This window comes from Penaeus monodon, unplaced genomic scaffold (genome assembly GCF_015228065.2).
Source record: "Penaeus monodon isolate SGIC_2016 unplaced genomic scaffold, NSTDA_Pmon_1 PmonScaffold_2764, whole genome shotgun sequence".
Classification (NCBI taxonomy): domain Eukaryota; kingdom Metazoa; phylum Arthropoda; class Malacostraca; order Decapoda; family Penaeidae; genus Penaeus; species Penaeus monodon.
In genome coordinates, this window is record NW_023657421.1 from 1 (window position 1) to 21,291 (window position 21,291).

At 40.6% G+C, this 21,291-nt stretch overlaps 1 long non-coding RNA gene across 1 annotated transcript; it reads right to left on the bottom strand.

The window, feature by feature from the left end:
• Window positions 1-7,456: 7,456 nt before the first annotated feature.
• Window positions 7,457-12,492, bottom strand: LOC119570458. Its single transcript, XR_005228424.1, has 3 exons — window positions 12,460-12,492; window positions 11,135-11,251; window positions 7,457-7,665 (listed from the first exon to the last, which is right to left on the bottom strand). It is a non-coding gene; the product is annotated as an uncharacterized LOC119570458 (long non-coding RNA).
• Between the last annotated feature and the right edge of the window lie 8,799 nt (window positions 12,493-21,291).

The following is a 21,291-nucleotide window of genomic DNA, read 5'->3' on the forward strand; positions in this document are numbered from 1 at the left end:
GGGAGCTTCCCCCACCAAAATAAACTTCATTGGGGGGGTCATATCTGCAGAAGATAATCTGGGCAAGGTTGGCGTATGACTTTTGTCCGCCTCTGGGGGGAATACTGAATCATAGTTAATGAGGCAGGCAAGTAGGTCATTTTCACAGTCTGACCAGTTCTTGCCATAGACAGGGCAACAGCTGGGGAGATGGAAAGCAGTTCCAGTACAAGTACTAAGGAAGGAGTGTGGCTGGACAGGAATAGGTTTGCCAGTAAGGCCAGTCATGATAGAGCTTGGGACCAGATGTAACTGTGACAAGGTGTAACGATCAAATGGCTGCGGAAAGTAACTTTGCCTACTTGTTTTTGGAGACATTATGGAATAAGAGGGCAAGGGGCTATAGAGTTGAGGGTTAAGGCTTACAAAGCAAAATAAATGTGCCAGACATATCATACCTCATGTGGCACTATAGAAAAGAGTAACAGTGAAAAGGATAAAGAGAGGGGTTGCATTGATGATTAAATGTGCTACACGTCAGAAGTCGTATAGCAGTTCAGGAAGTTAGGGATTAACAATATTAGATCAAAGTAGTCAAAGAAAAATGTGTGTGGATTTCGCAAGGATGTCCGTAAGGCAAGGTAGGGATTTGCAATGAAGAAAGGGGTTTAAGGGCAATTCGATCAGAGTTTCAGAAAAAATGTCAGAAGGAAGATAATCCAGGGAAGCAGGCTGTTGAGACAAAGGGTCACATGTGATCCAGGAGGAAGCAGAAGGGATAATGGGGAAGGAAGGGCAGTTACTTGGAATTGGGGGTGAATTGGATTGAGAATGGCAAAAAAAATTGACTGGGAGAGGGAGCGGTACAAGTCAGAAGAGGAAGAGATGCTGGGGGAGATGTAGAAAGAATGGGAGTAGAGAGATTGGATGATGGATGAAGTGTAGGCATGTTATCTTGGATCATTAGATAGTTCTGAATATCTTCAAGAGTTTCTGCAGTGGAGCTGGTTAGGGAGGTCTGAAAAAAGGTTTTCTTATGGAGAGAGTGAAGAGGGACAGATGTTTTGGGGGTGAAGGGAGAAGATGGGGTAGATAATATGGTAGTGCACGAGGAGGAAGAGGGGTATTATTTTATTTACTGAAAATTTTCTGCCACGTCAACATCTAAGATCATTAGTAGCATATTCAGAATATAGTGATGGTGGATGAGGTAGGGGGCAAAGCCCTCGCGTAAGGAAGTGCTATATGATATCAAAGGTCATATGGTACTACGGTAAGTAGAGTAGCAAAAAGGGCTAATGATCAGGGTAAAGTTACAGGCTGAACAGTACTAAAGGGTAGTATGATAGTGAAAGGGTAGAGAGGGGGAGCCGATGAGGTATGGCATAAGGTAAAGGTTGTTAGATGGGGAAGTAGTTTAGGGAGTAGGGAGTATTATGATAAAGTATTGTGGTGAAAATGGCAAAAGTAAAGTTTAAAGATTAGGATAAATGAACAGAAGGGGATGAAGAAACCGAAAAGGGAAATTAGTTAAGGCAAGGGCTGAGGACCAAGATAAGGGTGATCCTCTACTTTGGCTCTCAGTCCCTGTCTCCTAAGCCCCCCCCACACACACACACACTCACAAGAAGAAGCAAGGATTGGGAGAGAAGAGGGGTAGGTAGCGGGAAAGTAGTGATTGGAGTGTCTGGATTAGTGGTGGAATCGGGGGTGAACTGGATTGAGAATGCAAAAGAATTTGACTGGGAGAGGAAGGGGGTAGAAGTTAGAAGAGGAAGAGATGCTGGGGGGAGATGTAGAAACATCTTGGGAAGAAAGGGGCAGAGCAGAGAGAAGGAATTATTGGAGTAGGGAATGAAAGACAAACCTCATCGATGTGCTTCCTGTCTGGCTTCACATAAAGTGCCACCAAGTTTGAATCTGAGAATTGCCACTTCAGACTCAACTTGTAGGTAGGATAGCCCTAAAAATACATTATGGGATCCACTAAAATTGGCACTCGTGCATGACTGCTGAATCTGATTGATTATGACCATGTTGGGCACATAGAGGGCATCAGGCCGAGGAAGGTGCCTAGACGGCAACAATTCAAATATTAACATAGTGGTTGATATAGTCGGACAGGGAGGGATTCTCTGCCAATGTAAACATTATAGGGAGGTTATGTCTACGTAATGTAATCTTGGCAATATTGGTGGGGGTCTTACGACAGCCTTATGGGGAATGGTGCTGAGTTGTACTGATACTGCATCATAGTCCATGAGCCAGACAAGTAAGTCTTCACGACATTCTGACAATTTTTGCCAGACAGTTCCAGTACAAGTATGAGGGTTGTGGTTGGGCAGGAATGTGTTTGCCAATGATGTCTGTCAGGGCTGATAATGATTTAGCTTGGGGTTTTGAATATAACTATGACGAGGTGGGAATGAATGAGGCAGCTGCAGAAGGAAACTATGGCTATTGTTTTAGGAATCATTGCTGGAAGAGGAGAGTGGAGAGTTGTGGAAGAGAACGAAAAATCAATCCCATTTGGCTGAGCTAAACAGAATATTTAAGATGTTTGTAGAGGTGGGGATAGTAGGAGGACTGACTTGTGGAGGAGGGAGCAGTGTTGAGAGAGTTAGCACTGTGGAGTGGTGGACAATAATGCTGTAGAAGATGGTTAATGGTCATGTAGCACTATAGTTAATGTTAGGGCAAGGGTGGTGAGTTATTGATTAGTTGTCTGGGCAAAGGAATTGGTGAGTGAAAGGGGTTAGGGTCGGGTGTGGTAAGGAGTTAGATTAGATGAACGATATGTATGCGTTTGAGGAAAGAGAATAGTTTTGAAACAGAAAGTGTGGATTCTGTAAGGATGTCTGATAGGTTGGAGGTCGGTGAAGGAGGATAGGTGGGGAAAGCAGAGGTAAGTCTGGACGAGACATAAAGGAATGTGGGGAAGGGACAAAATGATAATTGGGGATTGGTATTGCAGGATGTGTAAGAAAGGTCTCTTGAAGGCATACAATAGATGGGTTATAAGAGGAAAGGATATGACGAAGGTCAGGTATGTGGGAGCAGAAACCCGGAATATTCCAATGAAGGATAGTTATACTTACTGATATAGATTGTAGTACGTGTTGGAGATTTTGAGGGGAAGCAGCTAGAGGTGGGATAAGGACTGAGAGGTCAGAGATGGGAGAGTTTTGGGAGTTGGTGTTCTATTAGGAGGGGTATTAGGAGATGGAGGGTCTGTGGAAGGGGATACTTGTGACATAGGGGTTCACATGTGTATCCAGGAGGGAGTGGAAGGGATAGAGGGATGGTGGGATGTGGGAGGGTTAATGTGGTGTTCGGGGGGGTATGGGCTGTGTTGGGAGGGGTTAGGAGGATAGGGTGTAGGGGGGATATCGTTAGGAGGAGGATGGATATCAGCAGTTACTTGGAGTGTGGAAGGAGCAGGAGTTTGTAGATTTGGAGTTGAGTGTCAGTTTTCATTAAGTAATCTTGAATATTTTCAATAGTTTCTTCTGAGGAATTGGTTGGGGAGTTTTGGGGGATAAAGGATTTCTTGTGAGGGGGGGAAGAGAAGATTGGTGTCTCAAGCGTAGGGGCAAAGGAAGGTGGAAGTGATTGTGTGGTAGGGGAAGAGGGGTGTGGAACGTTTGTTCTGTCTGTTACGGGTAGTGCGAGGAGGGATAGGGGAAGGTGTTTGGGGTTGTAGTGGTGATTGGAGTATCTGTAGTAGAAGAGGGGGAGTTAGATGTAGGGGGGGTGGGTTTAGGAGAATTGATAGAATGAGCAGAATTACTGGAGTAAGGAGAAAGGAGAAACCACGTCGACATGCTTCCTGTCTGGCTTCACGTATTGTGAGTCCAAGTTTGAAACTGAGAGATGCTACCACAGACTCAAATTTGTAGTGGGACAGCCCCTATAAAATGCATTATGGGGGCCGCCACAGTTGGCACATGTGCGTGATTGTGCAGAGCAGTTTGTCTGGGTATGGCCAGGTTGGCCACATAGAGGACATCTGGCTGTGGAACGGCAATGTTTGGCTGAGTGTCCTAGACGCCAACAATTTTGGCACTGACGTGGAGGAGGTTGGTATGGACGAACAGGAGGGATTCTCCTCCTATGTATACGTTAAAGGGAAGGTCATGTCTACAGAAGGTAATTTTAGCTATGTTAGTGGGTTTCTTTCGATGACTTCTGGGGGGAATGGAGTAGCATTGTCCTGATGTTGCATCATAGTCTGTGAGACAGGCAAGTAGGTCTTCCCACAATCTGACCAATCTTTGTCATAGATTGGGCAATTTGCTGGGGATTGAAACTGTTTCCGGTGAAAGTATTGAGGGTTGGATGGGGTTCGCAAGGATGGGGTTACCATATGTCAGTTAGTTTGTTAATGCTATAGCTTGGTTTTCGGATGTTACTGTGACAAGACGGGAGCGGTCGGGTCGGCTACGGAAAGAGACTTTACCTACTTGTTTTGGGGTTGGGGTCGGGGGATGGGCTGTGTTGGGAGTGGGGTAGGAGGATAGGGTGTAGGGGGGATATCGTTAGGAGGAGGATGGATATCAGCAGTTACTTGGAGTGTGAAAGGAGCAGGAGTTGTGAGATTTGGGGTTGAGTTGTCGTTTTCATAAGTAATCTTGAATATTTCATAGTTCTTCTGAGGAGTTGGTTGGGGTTTTGGGGATAAAGGATTTCTTGTGACGGGGGGAAGAGAGGATTGGTGTCTCAAGCGTAGGGCAAAGGAAGGTGGAGGTGTTTGTGTGGTAGGGGACAGGGGGGTGGAACGTTTGTTCTGTCTGTTACGGGTAGTGCGAGGAGGGAGAGGGGAAGGTGTTGGGGTTGTAGTGGTGATTGGAGTATCTGTAGTAGAGATTGGAGTGTCTGGGTTTAGGATGGCAAAAGAGTTTGACTGGGGAAGGTAGGAGGTAGAAAGAGGGGGAGTTAGATGTAGGGGGTGGGTTTAGGAGAATTGGTAGAATGAGCAGTATTACTGGAGTATGGAGTAAGAGAGAAACCACGTCGACGTGCTTCCTGTCTGGCTTCACGTAATGTGAGTCCAAGTTTGAATCTGAGAGTTGCTACCTCAAACTCAAACTTGTAGGTGGGACAGCCCCTATAAAATACATTATGGGGGCCGCCACAGTTGGCACATGTGCGTGATTGTGCAGAGCAGTTAGATCGGGTATGGCCAGGTTGGCACATAGTGGGCATCTGGCTGTGGAACGGCAATGTTTGGCTGGGTGTCCTAGACGCCAACAATTTTGGCACTGACGTGGAGGGGGTTGGTATGGACGAACAGGGAGGGATTCTCCTTCTATGTAAACGTTAAAGGGAAGGTCATGTCTACGGAAGGTAATTTTGGCTATGTTAGTGGGTTTCTTTCGATGACCTCTGGGGGGAATGGAGTAGCATTGTACTGATGTTGCATCATAGTCTGTGAGACAGGCAAGTAGGTCTCCATCACGTCTGACCGATCTTTGTCATAGACTGGGCAATTTACTGGGGAGATTGAAACTGTTCCGGTGCAAGTATTGAGGGTTGGATGGGGTTCTGCAAGGATGGGGTTACCATATAGGTCAGTTAGTTTTGTTAATACTATAGCTTGGTTTTCAGATGTTACTGTGACAAGACGGAGCGGTCGGGTCGACTTACGGAAAGACTTTACCTACTTGTTTTTGGAGACATTGTTGGAAGAGAAGGTGTTGTCAGAGTAGGGAGCTGTGGGAGGGATCACGAAAAAAATCGAGTCCCATTTGGCTGCGCTAAAGAGGGTATTCAAGATTGTTGTAGAGATTTGGGTAGTAGAAGGGCGGGGGCGTGACGAAGATGGAGTAGTGTTGAGGGAGGTAGTGTTATGGAGAGGTGGGCAATAAGGCTGTAAGGTATTAATAAGGGAGGATGGGGTGGTTGATGTTGGAGGTTGTGGGGATAGAGGTGTTGAAGTTGAGCATGCTGGAAGAGTGGAAAAAGTTCCTTAAGGGGGATTGTTGGCTACTGTACTAGTAGGCATTGATGAGGGGTAGTTATTGCAGTGTTCGGAGCCGTGGTCAAAGGAGAGCCTGGGAAACAGGGAATCGGGTGGGTTTTACATCGTTGGGGCTATTTGATAAAGGGGCAAGCCTCATTTGCCCTAATAATGGGGATATGTTTTCATTACTGGCCATGGTAAGCCTGGGTTATGTTGGGGATAAAAACAGTCCACCCCTCAGGTCCCCTTGAGGGTAAGGGCCTAGGTAACTAAATCAGGGAATACCGTGCCCATGGCTCCCCCAGGCCGTTTTAGGACTGGCACAAAGTCAGCCTTTCATCCCTTTTAGCACGCTCTCACACCTTAGGAGGTGGATAGCAGAAGGGTTTGGTGAAGGGACAGAAACGAAAAGTGGGGAAAGGGAAAAAAAAAAAGACCATGCAAAATTAGTTGAGTCGAGGGCTGAGTCCCCAAAGGTTGGGGAGTTCCACATCATTGGGTCCCAGAATCCGCCTCCTAAGCCCCCCCACGACAACAACGGGCAAAGGATTGGGGGGGTGGTAAGCCTGAAAATATGTGGGGGAAGAGAATGGTTCACCCCTCAGGGCTGACCCAAAGCTAACTTTTCATCTTTTCAACACTGATATCACATCTTAGATGGACAGGAGAAGGGTTGGGGGAAAGGAAGGAATATGAAAAGGGGGGAAGAAAAGACCATGAATAATGGTTAAGGCAAAGGCTGAGGCCCAAGGTTGGGGAGATCCTCAACAGCCTCCATCTCCTGAGCCCCCCACGACAACAACAGACAAATAAAAAGCAATTAAGTAAAAACTAGGTAAACTTAGTTAATGGGGGATGGGAATGAAATGCCCAAACATTAATTTTGTCATGTGGGATTTATTGACAAATAACTTTATATTTTCTTTTCTTTCCTGTATGTTTCAACAGAAATATAATAGAAATAGTACCTTCCTAAAATGAACAATAAAAGGAAAATATGCAGATTTAAAGTCTTTTATAAAATCATGCATGTTATTCATTCAAAGTTCACTTTTTGGCATTTACAACAATAGCTTTAGTTATTTATATTATTGAATTAAATATTGATCAAATCTAAACTGAGGTATAGCACTGACAAACTTGACCTTGTATTTACAAAGAACCTGCAAACAATTATACATATTATATCTCGTCTTCACAGCCTTGTTTAATACATTCCTTGCTTATCATTCAACAAAACAGTCTCAAACACAAGTGTAATTTATTAAAAGTTTACCCTCTTTTTTTTTGGGGGGGAGAGGGTGGAAAAAAAAAAAAAAAAAAAAAAAAAAATAGAAGACTTAACAAAAGAAAATCAAGACAAGCACATTTTTGTACTAGGTATAACCTGGCACACAATTCAAACTCATTTACTAATGTTTTTAAAATTTACATTAAATAAAACGTGCAGTTTTCAAATCATTGCAATCGTAATCAGATACGTACATTTCACTACATTTTGTCTGAGACACATAGGTGGGTATTATAGTATACTGTATTGTAATAGATTATAATCACTACAGGCTGCTATGTCTTTATAGCTCACTGTGCCAGGGAGATGGTTCTAATGTGCTCACTATAGACTTCTATTTGCTCCTTTAATCCTTCTTCTTAACGATGAGGGGTCCTACATTGTCCCCACAGGCAACATTATGTCCATTGTGGGTGCCGTCACAATATGGGAACTGAAAGAACAAAATTTGTTAGAAAATTTATTGCAAAGAAAACTGTAACTTTGTCTTTATGAGAATTAAAATGGCTACCAGTAAACCTCACTTTAAGTAATATTTCATTCTACCGATAAATAAAATCTAGGTCCTTATAGCCAGCTCTACAAAACTTAATGAAATAAATATGACGATGCAGGACTCAAAATTCAGGTGTAACAATGAAACTAAATCCTTGGGGGAAAAAAAAAATGCTAAAAGCTTAAGAATCCTCAGTAATCATCAGCACTAACACCACTGAAATAATAACTAGCATCTTGGATTAATATCAGATACCCATTAAAATACTGAAAGGCAAATAAAGACTTATCATTACACCATGAGAGTTCCACACAAAAGCCATCCTTGATACCACAGCATTTCCACATAAAAGCGTAAAAGCAATTTTCACTTCAGCTCAAGGCAAAGAGGCCCAGAATTTCACATGATACAGCATAGCAAGACCATGAAAGAGGAAACCAAAATATCAGTAACTATGCCTTCATCCTTATGCTTGACATGCTTAGGCAACTTAAAATATCTGCTCACACTCATTGACAAAAGATGTGCTGCAGGAGACCACCCTTTAGCGGATTTTATTCTATACAACAAAGAACACTTTTATAAACAAAGAGCCTGGGAAAAAAGTTCTACATACATTCAGTCTCACCATTCAACTGTGTGGCACAAATTACAACATCAAATGCATAGCAATGACAACACTGTATGACTAGAAGTGGGTTAACTATCTAACATTTCACAATTTCATAAAAAAATACAAAAATAAGAAAATAAGAGAAAAACATTAGTGTGAAAGGTCTAAAAATAATGGTTCATACTTCTGTGCACACCTATTAATTTTTACTTAAATTTAATTACATGAACCACTTGCTAAATGCATTAAAACTGTACATCCATGATACTTTGTAAATATCTAAGAAGACCAGCAATGGACTTACTGTCTAACTGACATTATATAATATATTATATATATATAATATATATATATATATTATATATATATATATATAATATTATATATAATTATATATGACAAGAATAAAACTTTCATACAAGATTACTAAAAATTCTACAAAAAGGGTTAAAATATTATTTACTCTTAAGGAAAGTTATGGTCTATCACATCAGTGACCAATAAGTTTTCTTCACATTCCTTATAGTGGCAATTCAAACCTTCATAGTCTAATTCTGCACTGAAGATCTACTTCAATCTTTCCTAGTCTTGAGAAAACACAAATGAGATGTCAATATTATTCTACATGTAATATTTTATGATTGTGGGTAGGTTGGTGGGATGAATGAGCTTTTTCAGGTCATTTTCCTATCCTTTTAAAAAAGGATACTTTCAATTACTACACTCATTCCACAAATAAACTTTATATCCCTTTTTTGTCAATAGGCTGTTTGTTTGTTTTTTTCTATTTAATCCTTTGGGGACAGGATGCATGTTTTGTGACACCTGAATGTCATGGCTTGATGCATGCACCAAGCACTGGGTGTGCTTCCCATGACTATGCAGAAGTCAGTTATATGTGATATCTGACATCCCCAACCTATAAAGCATGAGGGTAGCAGACTCAGTTTCTGGGTGATTTGAGACCACATGGTAGCAAACACAAGCTTCCAGCCACTGAGTAGCATAATCCATACAGCACAAAACATGACAAAATGCCTGGAAATTCAACTAATAAGACTTATTGCAAATATTCCAGAGGTCATTTCTATAAAATAATCATATCTGATTTACTTTCTTAACATATTAACAATGCCTGTATAGCAAATTGGCCCCTCAGATGACCAGTGCTCAAGAGGCTGGTTGTGGTGGCATTACTGTCCACCTGTAGACCAAGTAATAGATGCTATCCTAAGTGAACAGATTAAAGAACGAAGTAATGCTAAAATAAAATACCACTGTAATCAATGAAAAAAACTTTCATACCATTTACAGAAGTGTCTGCATACCCAACCTTCACTGTTTTGACATAATTGCTATTCTAGGTTATGGTCCTGCCTGGCAACTGCACTGACAATAATGGAAGTCTATACGCAAGAGAAACCATCCAATGCTGGTTTCACAAATCCATGTGTGATACTACAATATTCCATGAAATCAGTATTAGGACTTTAAAAACAGTTTATTCTGCAGGGCTTTCCTTCAATTATTGGAGAACTGCCTATATGAACATCATGGAATCACTTTTAGAAGACTAGCTGTCAACTGCAATTTGTAGTTCATTATGTCATCTGCCAGAAAAATCTCAGTGAATGAGGTTTCAAAAACCTCACCACACTATACAAAATATCTTGCAAAGTATATCAGAAGTCAAATACGTCATGTATTTAGGGGGCCATTCACAGCCAATAGGAATTTACATTAAAAAAAACACTGTTGTTGCCAACAGCAATTTCAACATGGTAGCCTTAAGGTGATCTGACCACATGATAGCACCTTCAGGTGCACTTCCAATGGCCTTGTCTCATTTTGGTATCTTTAGTCATTGGTCTGAGTAGATTGCATTTACTCAGGGCTGCTACTTTTGAAAGACATGTGCTGTCACAGTAAGTATCCTGTCTTCATCAGCACAAATCAACAAATCCTTAAACAACAACTGGCAGCACTGTTCAAAATCGAGATCAGCTGGATACTTGCCCAAACCAACTATATTGAGTTACAGGGTTTGACTGGGCCATAATGACTTATAATGATCATAAATACAAATCCTAAAAGAGGGCTATTGCAGAAAGATCGCTGACAGAAAACACAGATGTTAAAGAGAATCACCACAAACTGTATACAAAAGATTCTTTACCATTACATAATATGGTAAACTCTTTTCAAGTTATAAATTCACTAAAGAGATGTGATGAGTTTCAGTAAAACATTTTGGTGCCAAAGTTACTAGTTTATGGCAGCTTTCATATTAAAAAGCTGCAAAAACTAAGACACACACTTATTAGCCTGTGCTGTTAAAACTACTTCATATGAAGAGTTTTCTTTACTGAGGTTTATACTTTTATACTGCTGTACATGAATTTATTTAATATTGGTAATTGCAAAAGACCCTTTCAAATGTTATCAAGAAAATCACTTTCTTGCAAAATAGAAAATTTTGTCTAATAATGATTTTATCATGGACTAACTATTTTGCCACTATGTGACACGAATACATATTCTTTCCTTATCCTAAAATCCTTGGAATGCAAATATCTGAAAATCAATTTTAAAATACTTACGTATCCCTAACATATAAAGCATAATTTAATATATAAACAAATGACTAAATAAACACCAAATTGATAAAATATAATAGAATATGATGATGATAATATCAGCAGCAGCAACAATAATAAGATAAAAGATTATTCAAAACCAATAGCCTCTCCTTACTATCCTCTCCCAGACAAACAGACTGCATTTCTCCATTACCTTGCTACTGCGCCAGCAACGGCAGAAGACAGCTTTATTGCCAAGATCTTCGATGTCCACGGTATCAACAACCTTGGACTCTCCTTTCCTGATACTGGGATTGCAAGGACTACCAATCTGAAATTAGTTAGGTAATGTAATAGAGCATATTCATTGCACACACCCAATACAAATTGGAAATATGTATAATATTCAAAGATTAGTAATCTAAAAGTTTGTTTATACTAGTGAAAGTGGTGGCAAAGAAACCAAAAAGAAAGCAAGCTACATGCTGTTACTATCAACAATTTTTTATCATTTCTGAAAACAATACTTGACTAAATAAAGTTATCAAATATTGGAAGATATGACACTTAGTCACTGATTAAGCCACTTTCTCCTTTTCTAAATCTTCACTACCTTCATATACTGCTAATACTCCAATATGACAATTCCTTACCTCCTATTCACAATACTGCAATACACATACTTGTAAAACATACCAACAACATAATTGAACCTAAAACACATTATTTAATCCTGTTACCCCTCTGAACTTCTTATCAAAATTTCAATTTTCCTCTCTCTACCTTATCATCGGAAAATGCTGTACATCACAAGTAGCTGCACCATAACAATTTCTCCAAAGTGACCCACTGAAGACTAGAGTTAAACTTGTTTCAGTATCCATTCAGCTTTCCATGATAATCCTCCCTTCTTGCTATTTATTTCCACTCTTCTACAAAAAGGAATATCTATAAATCATGATGATTTGAAAATACCTGAGGATTTAATTATCTAATACTGAACAGTGAAATCCCTAAATATGCTTAAGTTGCAAAGAATAAAAATATAGAAAATAGATGAGGAAAAGAAATTCAAAAAAAAGAGAGAAAAAATAAAATACAAAAGTAGCAAGAAGAATTGAGGAAAGTGGAAAAGATAGTAAAAGATAGATGAGAATAAAAAGAAAAGAACATGAAAATAAGAAAAGAAATAAGGAAAATAAGAAAAAGGAAAAGAAAAGAAAAAGATGAGAAAAGAGAAAAAGGGGGGAAAAGATGATAAAAAACAAAGAAGAAAAGATGATAAAAAACAAAGAAGAAAAGATAAAAACCAAAGAAGAAAAGATAAAAAACAAAGACGAAAAGATAAAAAAACAAAGAAGAAAAGATAAAAAACAAAGAAAAGAAAAGAAAAAACAAAGAAGAAAAGATAAAAACAAGAAGAAAGATGAAAAAACAAGAAAAAAGATAAAAACAAAGAAAAGATGATAAAAAACAAAGAAGAATGAGAAAAGAAAAAAAAATTAAGAAAAAGGAAAAAATATATATATATATACTAACCTTTTTATCCACGACGGTCCTTCACCCCAAAGCCAACTGCAGCACACGCAATACCAAAGGGAATAAGGGAGGCCCAGTCTGAAACTGTTGGACAACAATTAATTCATGTATAGATATGAGGGGCCATAACATGACTACAGTAAATAAAAAAAATAAGATATCATATGCCAGTAAATACTTTACATTTCTTCAAATTTTAGCTATCTAAATTATTTAAAATTCAGTAATTTACCTTTTTACTTTCAACAAGTTTACAGGTTCCTAGGGAAAGAGGTAGGAGCTCTGACTAATAAGTAGAAATATATTTTCCAAAAAGAGCTCTTTTGCTTACTGGATATAATGTTAATGGAGTCTACAGTCATATGCCTTAATATCTGAAATGCACCTCTATCACAGACAACAGACAATTTTAAGTACTCATCAGTATCTGGCTTTTCACCTTATCTTTTAGATAGCTTGTCATTTTCTTCTCTGAAAAAATAAGATTAAAATTTCCTCCTCTTTTTACTAATCAAAGCACACCTGCCGCTGAGCCAGTGTTATCATCACTATTCATACGAGATAAAAATCAAGTGCACAGGGACAAAGTTTTTCCAGTCTGAGTATGGACAGGAAATAAGGAGTTAGGGCAACTCTGAAAGGATTTTGCTGGAGAACTAATGCAGTCAGAGCCATAAAACTCCACACTTCCAGAGGATTTGGAAGAAAAAACAGGTGACATCCAGTATTTGAGACCACCTTCACCACTACATATACAGAGCCACACTAAGTTATGTAGCAAATACTAGTAAATGGCTACTTTTGTAACCTATTCCTCCACCACAGCAGCCCATAACTTGTCTGACTCTGGTATAGAGTGGTCCTCATTGATATTAGTTATAATCTTCAAATTATATATCAAGAATAAGACAACTGCTTATTTTGGTCACATTACACACAAAAACATCAGAGGAAAACCATAAAAAGAAAATATATAAAAAAATACTACCAATTATAAATTCAAAATAGAAAGTACTTAGATACTGAAGTAATACATTCAGATCAATTTTAAGTGAACACCAAATACACTTCTAGAACACTTCTACGTACAATAGCATAATAAATATTTTCTTTTGGAAAATTTTTCTGTAACCACATTATTATTATCATTATCATTATCATTATCGTTATCATTATTACTACTATTATGAGAATCCACAAAAGAGCTGTAGGGGAAAATCAAAGACTGATATAGACTCAAGCAAAGTCCCCCTGATGAGCAAACATGAATGTGAAAAATGGGGAAAAGGAAGGATAAAAGATTTTTTTTTAATGCATAAGAATAGGAATTTGTTAATTCTAGTTTTAAATTTATTAACAGCAACATCTGAAATAATATCATTAGGAAGTAAATTCCACACTTTAGCCATAGGAGATAAATGTCCGGGAAAATTGGTTGGTTGAGGAAAAGATTGTCGCCTTCGCTCGCAAACTCTGACGCATTTGGAAACAGATAAATATTGAGCATGCAGTGCACTATGAAGAAATGGTCATTATTGTTAACAATCTTGAAAAATAAAGTCAGAGCCACAAACATTCCACGATGTTCAAGTCGCATACTAAGGTTAGGTAACGGAAATTTTATTAAGTAATAAGAAGGGTCCAGAAGCTTTAAATACATCTGAGAAACGGACATCCAAACTGGACATTAATACTGAAAGAAGAGCAAAAAAAAGGGAAAAAAAATCTTTTAAAACTATCTCATCTTCATTGAAAATAGATCTCCAGTTCCTTAATCTAGCCTTTTGGGAAATATGAAAGAAGCTTGCTCTGATGTGACCCTCAAAAGTCAATTTAGAATCTAAAATTACATCAAGCAATTTTAATGTTTTTACTGAACTGATCGACTTGGCTGTCAATGATAGTATCAGAAGTGGTGGATTGCAGATTCTTGAATGGCTAAAAAGTATGCTCTTGGTTTTAGCTGGATTTAATTTCATTCCCCAATGGTTGCAGCAAGAAGAGACCAGCTCTAAATCAACATTCAACTGAGTGGCTGCATCTGATCTACTTTGTGGGTCAGGAATGAAGTAAAACAAGGAAGTGTCATCAGCATAAGACATGAAACACTGTACAAACTTGCACATGTGTCAAACATTACATTAATAAAATACAATTCTAATGAATATGGCAAAACTTAGATTATAGAACAAAATAACTTATCGAAGGTAAAAACAATAACACCACGTTTTCCTCCTCATACCCGGCTCTCAATCTATCGATCGCCGCTCCCAAACGTCTATTTCACACCAAAAATCATTTATACACCCTTAGTGATCATGCAGGGTATGACGTTGCATTTTCAACCCATGTATTCCTGCGTCATCGTGAGAAAACCCGTCATGCAAGATGCTTGATGCCAAGTTACCTAAAAGGGGCATCCTCGGATTCATCTCCCATAAGTAATTATACTCAACTAACAAACACCTTCCCTGCTACCTCTCAACTCAACCGCCCTCCCCTTTCTACACAGAGACCCACCGGTCAGATTTTGTAGAAGTCCATGATTTTCGCAAAGCTCGGTGGAAACGGGGAGAAGCAGGTGTGTCGTCCGGGGCGATCGCGCTCTGGCCGGGTTGCGTCAGTGCCTTCGGTCTCCCCCTCTCCGCTCCCGGCCCCGCGACCAATCACAAAGGAGAACGGGCCCTTCCTCCCGTTCTGATTGGCTGGGACGTTCCTAGTGTGTTTCGTATTTTTTGTATTTGGGTGGGGGGGGGTTGTCCATAATGCGTGTATTTTCTAATTGTATGGAATATTGGTTGTAGGATTATGGGTTAGGCTAGCAGCGTTTCTTTTTTTTAAGCTACGACCTGAGCTATGAAGGTGTAATTTTGGCTAAAAAAAAAATAATAATAAAATAAATAAATAAAAAATAGATAAAAATAAATAAAAACAAATATAAATAAATAGATATAGATATATAGATATATAATCATATAGTTATTTATCGTGGGAGTGTGGCCCTTGGGGAGGGAGGAGGGAGGCAAACCACACCATGAGGAGAGCAATCACAGTCTTGGGGGGCAATTACCACCCCCCACCCACCAAAATGCCGCCCTGGGTGTAACGAGTGGTAACATGACAGTTCCATTTATTATTACCCTCAAAATGAGCTGCCCTGCCTTGATGCTTGAGCATGATCCCCCCCCCCCCCTGGCGGAGGGAAATCATGTCACTCGTCAATGGAACAACACCCAAGGCATCACATCCCTGTTTCCTTACAGAAGCTGGTTGATGGGCTGTTTTCTTCTTCTTCTTTTCTTCTTCTTCTTCTTTCTTCTTCTTCTTCTTCTTCTCATCATCTTCTTCTTCTTCTTCTCTCTTCTTCTTATTATTCTTATTCTTCATCATAAAAAATGTGCTTTCGACGTTTTCTACCTCGTGTACTGAAACTAAGGATCAATTTTTCAGTGCTATCGAATACTATATATTAGTTGGCAACTAAAAAAATGAGAAAGTATAAACTTAATGGAAACATGCTAATTGCAGTGCAATATAATTGCCGTTCCACAAGTATAACTCCAAAAATAACGATTTTGCGGGTTAACTTTGATGGCGCAAAGCTGCTTCCCAGTGCTAGGAAGGGGATTTAGGAACTAATGAGTGCAGAAAGTTACACATTTTGCAGGAGACATCTACTTTTGGGGGGAAGGAAATGTAGGAAATTCCTTTACACTTTACAGACCTGTAATTATATCTAGTATATGATAACAGAACTACAGCCATTTAAATAACATAGCCCGAATTTGGGGGTGGTTTTGATGGGATAATACTCCTCCAAACTTATCATTAACACATTAGGGAGCACAGGAAAGATAAAGCTTTCAGAATCTGGAAAGAACATCCACTTTCAACGCTTAGAAAAGTTCAAATTCACTCTTCTCCTGTATTCCATATATTACGGCCTTATTTCATATAAAAAATGTACACAATTAGTGTATACATTATAGAAACTAAAGTATAATATGATAGCATAACATTAAAACATAATCCGAAAAATCCACGATCTAGGAGGGGCTCACAGGTATCAGAAATACATAAAACACAGATGAGATAGGCAGTTTTGGCCTCCAGAACAACAGACGGTTCCTTTAATGGAACAGTGCAGGTAACTTGGTCCTGGCATGGTCAGGCTACGTATGCAAACTCATGGTCCATGGGCCAAATGTGGCACTCGGGATAATTAAAAATGGCCCGCGGGGAGATCAGGAAGATCATTAGCCCATGACAAAATGATTGTCGAGGGAAGGAAGTTTAAAAACCAGTCCATGAACAACGGGCACATATATACACGCTGTTAGTCATTTTTGACTGGCTACTCAACTACTATGACACTCCAGGAAACAGCTTGTTGATTAGCTGGCAAAGTTTCCCAGGAGCAAACCTTGACAGAATTTGTCACAAGAGCTAGTTGTGAACTCTTATGGTGTAGAAAATTTAGCAACAGCAGGCCGATAGCACACCGCCCAGGCAGCAAGAGCCACCGGTATATGAGTAGAGGAGGGATGAACCTAGGTCGTTCCTCATTGGAATGGTTAATGGTTAAAAGCAAGATAAATGTGCTAGACATCTAAGGTCATGTAGCACTATAGTTAATGTTAGGGAAGGGTGGTTGAGTTAGTGATTAGTTGTCTAAGCGGGCAAAGGAATTGGTGAGTGAAAGGGTTAGGGTCGGGTGTGGTAAGGAGTTAGATTAGATGAACGATATGTATGCGTTTGAGGAAAGAGAATAGGTTGTTGAAGCAGAAAGTGTGGGATTCTGTAAGGATGTCTGATAGGTTGGGAGGTCGGTGAATGGAGGCGAGGTGGGGGAAAGCAGAGGTAAGTCTGGACGAGACATAAAGGGAATGTGGGGAAGAGACAAAATGATAATTGGGGATTGGTATTGGAGGATGTGTAAGAAAGGTCTCTTGAAGGCATACAATAGATGGGTTTAAGAGGAAAGGATATGACGAAGGTCAGGTCTGTGGGAGCGGAAACCGCGAATATTCCAATAAAGGATAGTTTATACTTTACTGATATAGATTGTAGTACGTGTTGGAGATTTTAAGGGGAAGCAGCTAGAGGTGGGATAAGAACTGAGAGGTCAGAATGGGAGAGGTGTGGGAGTTGGTGTTCTATTAGGAGGGGTATTAGGAGATGGAGGGTCTGTGAAAGGGGATACTTGTGACATAAGGGATTCACGTGTGTATCCAGGAGGGAGTGGAAGGGATAGAGGGGATGGTGGGAGGGTTAATGTGGGCTGTGTTTGGGTTCGGGGGGATGGGCTATGTTGGGAGGGGTTAGGAGGATAGGGTGTAGGGGGATATCGTTAGGAGGAGGAGGGATATCAGCAGTTACTTGAGTGTGGAAGGAGCAGTTGTAAGATTTGGAGGTTGAGTGTCGTTTCGTTAAGTAATCTTAAATATTTTCAATAGTTTCTTCTGAGGAGTTGGTTGGGGGGTTTTTGGGGATAAGGATTTCTTGTGAGGGGGAGAGAGAGGATTGGTGTTTTCAGCGTAGGAGCAAAGAAAGGTGGAGGTGATTGTGTGGTAGGGAAGAGGGGGTGGAACGTTTGTTCTGTCTGTTACAGGTAGTGCGAGGAGGGGGAGGGGAAGGTGTTGGGGTTGTAGTGGTGATTGAAAGTATCTGTAGTAGAGATTGGAGTGTCTGGGTTTAGGATGGCAAAATAGTTTGACTGGGGAAGGTAGGAGGTAGAAGAGGGGGAGTTAGATGTAGGGGGGGGGGGTAGGAGAATTGGTAGAATGAACAGTATTACTGGAGTAAGGAGTAAGAGAGAAACCACTTCGACGTGCTTCCTGTCTGGCTTCACGTAGTGTGAGTCCAAATTTGAATCTGAGAGTTGCTACTCAACTCAAATTTTTAGGGGGGACAGCCCCTATAAATACATTATGGGGGCCGCCACAGTTGGCACATGTGCGTGATTGTGCAGAGCAGTTAGATCGGGTATGGCATGTTGGGCACAGTGGGCATCTGGCTGTGGAACGGCAATGTTTGGCTGGGTGTCCTAGACGCCAACAATTTTGGCACTGACGTGGAGGAGGTTGATATGGACGAACAGGGAGGGATTCTCCTTCTATGTAGACGTTAAAGGGAAGGTCATGTCTACGGAAGGTAATTCTGGCTATGTTAGTGGGTTTCTTTCGATGACCTCTGGGGGAATGGAGTAGCAATGTACTGATGTTGCATCATAGTCCTGTGAGACAGGCAAGTAGGTCTTCTCCACAGTCTGACCATCTTTGTCATAGATTGGGCAATTTGCTGGGGAGATTGAACTGTTCCGGTGCAAGTATTGAGGGTTGGATGGGGTTCTGCAAGGATGGGTTACCATATAGGTCGTTAGTTTTGTTAATACTATAGCCTTTGGTGTTTCGGATGTTACTGTGCAAGAGGAAGCGGTGGTGCTTACGGGAAAGAGACTTTACACTTGTTTGGAGACATTGTTGGAAAGAAGGGTGTTGCATAGGGAGCTTTCCTCGGGGGAGGATACGACAAAACGTCCCTTTGGCTGCCTTACAGAGAGTATTCACATTGGTTGTAGAGATAGGGTTTTGAAGGCGAGGGCGTGAAAAGAAGATGGAGATGGAGAGGAGGTAGTGTTATGGAGAGGTGGGCATAAGGTGTGAGGATTAATAAGGAGGATGGGGTGGTTGATGTGGAGTTGTAGGGGTAGAGGTGTTGAAGTTGAGCCCTGCTGGGGGAGTGGAATGTTCCTTAAGGTGATTGTTGGCTACAGTACTAGTAGGATCGATGAGGGGTAGTTTTGCAGTGTTCGGAGCCTGGTCAAGAGCCTGGGGTCAGGGAATCGGGTGGGTTTACATCGTTGGGCTCATTTGATAAAGGGGCAAGCCTCATTGCCCCTATAGTGGGGATATGTTTTCATTACTGGCCATGGTAAGCCTGGATTATGTTGGGATAGAACAGTTCACCTCAGGGTCCCTTGAGGGGTAAGGGCTAGGTAACTAAATCAAGGGAATACCGTGCCCATGGCTCCCTCAGGCCGTTCAGGACTGGCACAAAGTCAACCTTTCATCCTTTCAGCACGGCTCTCACACCTTAGGAGGTGGATAGCAGAAGGTTTTGGTGAAGGGACAGAAACGAAAAGTGGGAAGGAAAAAAAAAGACCATGCAAAATTAGTTGAGTCGAGGGCTGAGTCCCAAGGTTGGGGAGTTCCCCATCACTGGGTCCCAGTCTCCGCCTCCTAAGCCCCCCACGACAATAACAGGCAAGGGAATGGGGGGGGTGCTCATTGGAAGAGACATGGCAGCCAATATTCTTGGCAAGTCATAGTCAGGACTAGCCCAGAGGAACGCTGTTGTGGCCATGTGATACGCCAGATACTATCATGCTGCACTAATTCCAGGGGCAGCATTTATCAACTCACTTACGATGGTAAGTGCGTCACGATCGCATGTTAGTGAATTCGGCCCCAAGATGTCATACACCCTGCCAGAGTCCGCCGGTGATGAGGTCATATATGCCGCTTATATAGTTGGGACGACAACGACCAATCTTATGAGAGCACCTGAAAGTCTCTACGGCGCCGGACCACATATATATACAAGGCCCGGGCGAAGCTAGACTTCGCAAATCTCACTGAACTGAAATGCCTCTACGGTAAACGTTCGGTGACAGATCAGATGAGTAACCTAAAAGAAGTTGGGTCTTAACAAAGGCAAAGTTCATCAAAAATCATATAAATGCCAAGTGAATGAAGGTAACTATGTAAAAAAATGGTACATACACATCCCACACCACACGAAATTTTATGTGTGTGTGTTTGTGTGTATTATATATATTAAAATATATATAATATATATTTATATTATATATATTATATATGTTGTTGTGTGGGTGTGTGGTGTTGTGTGTTGTGTGGGGTGTTAGTTTTACAGATATACATATATAATATTCTATATACATACTTTATAATATAAAATAATAATATATATATATATATAAATATATATATACATAAGCGCGTGTCTATTGTACATATAAAAAATAACAACAAAGCAAACAAAAAAATACACTTGCAAGCACCCACGGTCGCTCGCATGCACCTGCCCTGTAAACGCGCGCGCCACACGCACGCACGCACACACACACACCACACACAACCACACACATACACACACACACGCAACACACACACACACACACGCACGCACGCACGCAAGAACACACGTTTGTAGTTTTATCCCCTGATGGACCGGCTCGTGGGCTTCAACACTTAACGTTGAAACAATCGCCATCAGGTTTCCCTGAGGTGTGACGGTCCAGGTAATTTACTCCCGCCTCCCTCACTTAACGTTTAGATTATTATTGTTTGAAATAAATAAACGTCCTAGACATCAAAGGTTATTTAGCATTATGGTAAAGCATTGTGGTGGGAGGGGTTTAAAGGAGTTTTTTTTTTTAGAATAATGGCATATGGCAATATAAGATAATATGGTAGTGAAAAGAGTAGATAGAGGATAGGGTAAGCTAGGGATTTTAAGAAGGGGAAAAGGTTAGGAAAAGAGTGATTAGATCAAATGGAGACCCCCCCCCCCCCATTTCCGGGCTCGTTGTTGTCGTCGAGGGGGGGGGGGCCTTAGGTACGGAGACTGAGGACCTCAGACCTTGCCTCAATTAATTCTGCATGGTCTTGTCTTTTCCTCCTTTTCTTTTCCTTCTTTTCTTCATTCCCATCTTCTGTCCACTTGTCCTACTCTTGTTTACCCTTTTCGCGACAACACTTTGTCATAGTGTTATATGACTACTGATGTCTAGCACATTTATATGTTTTA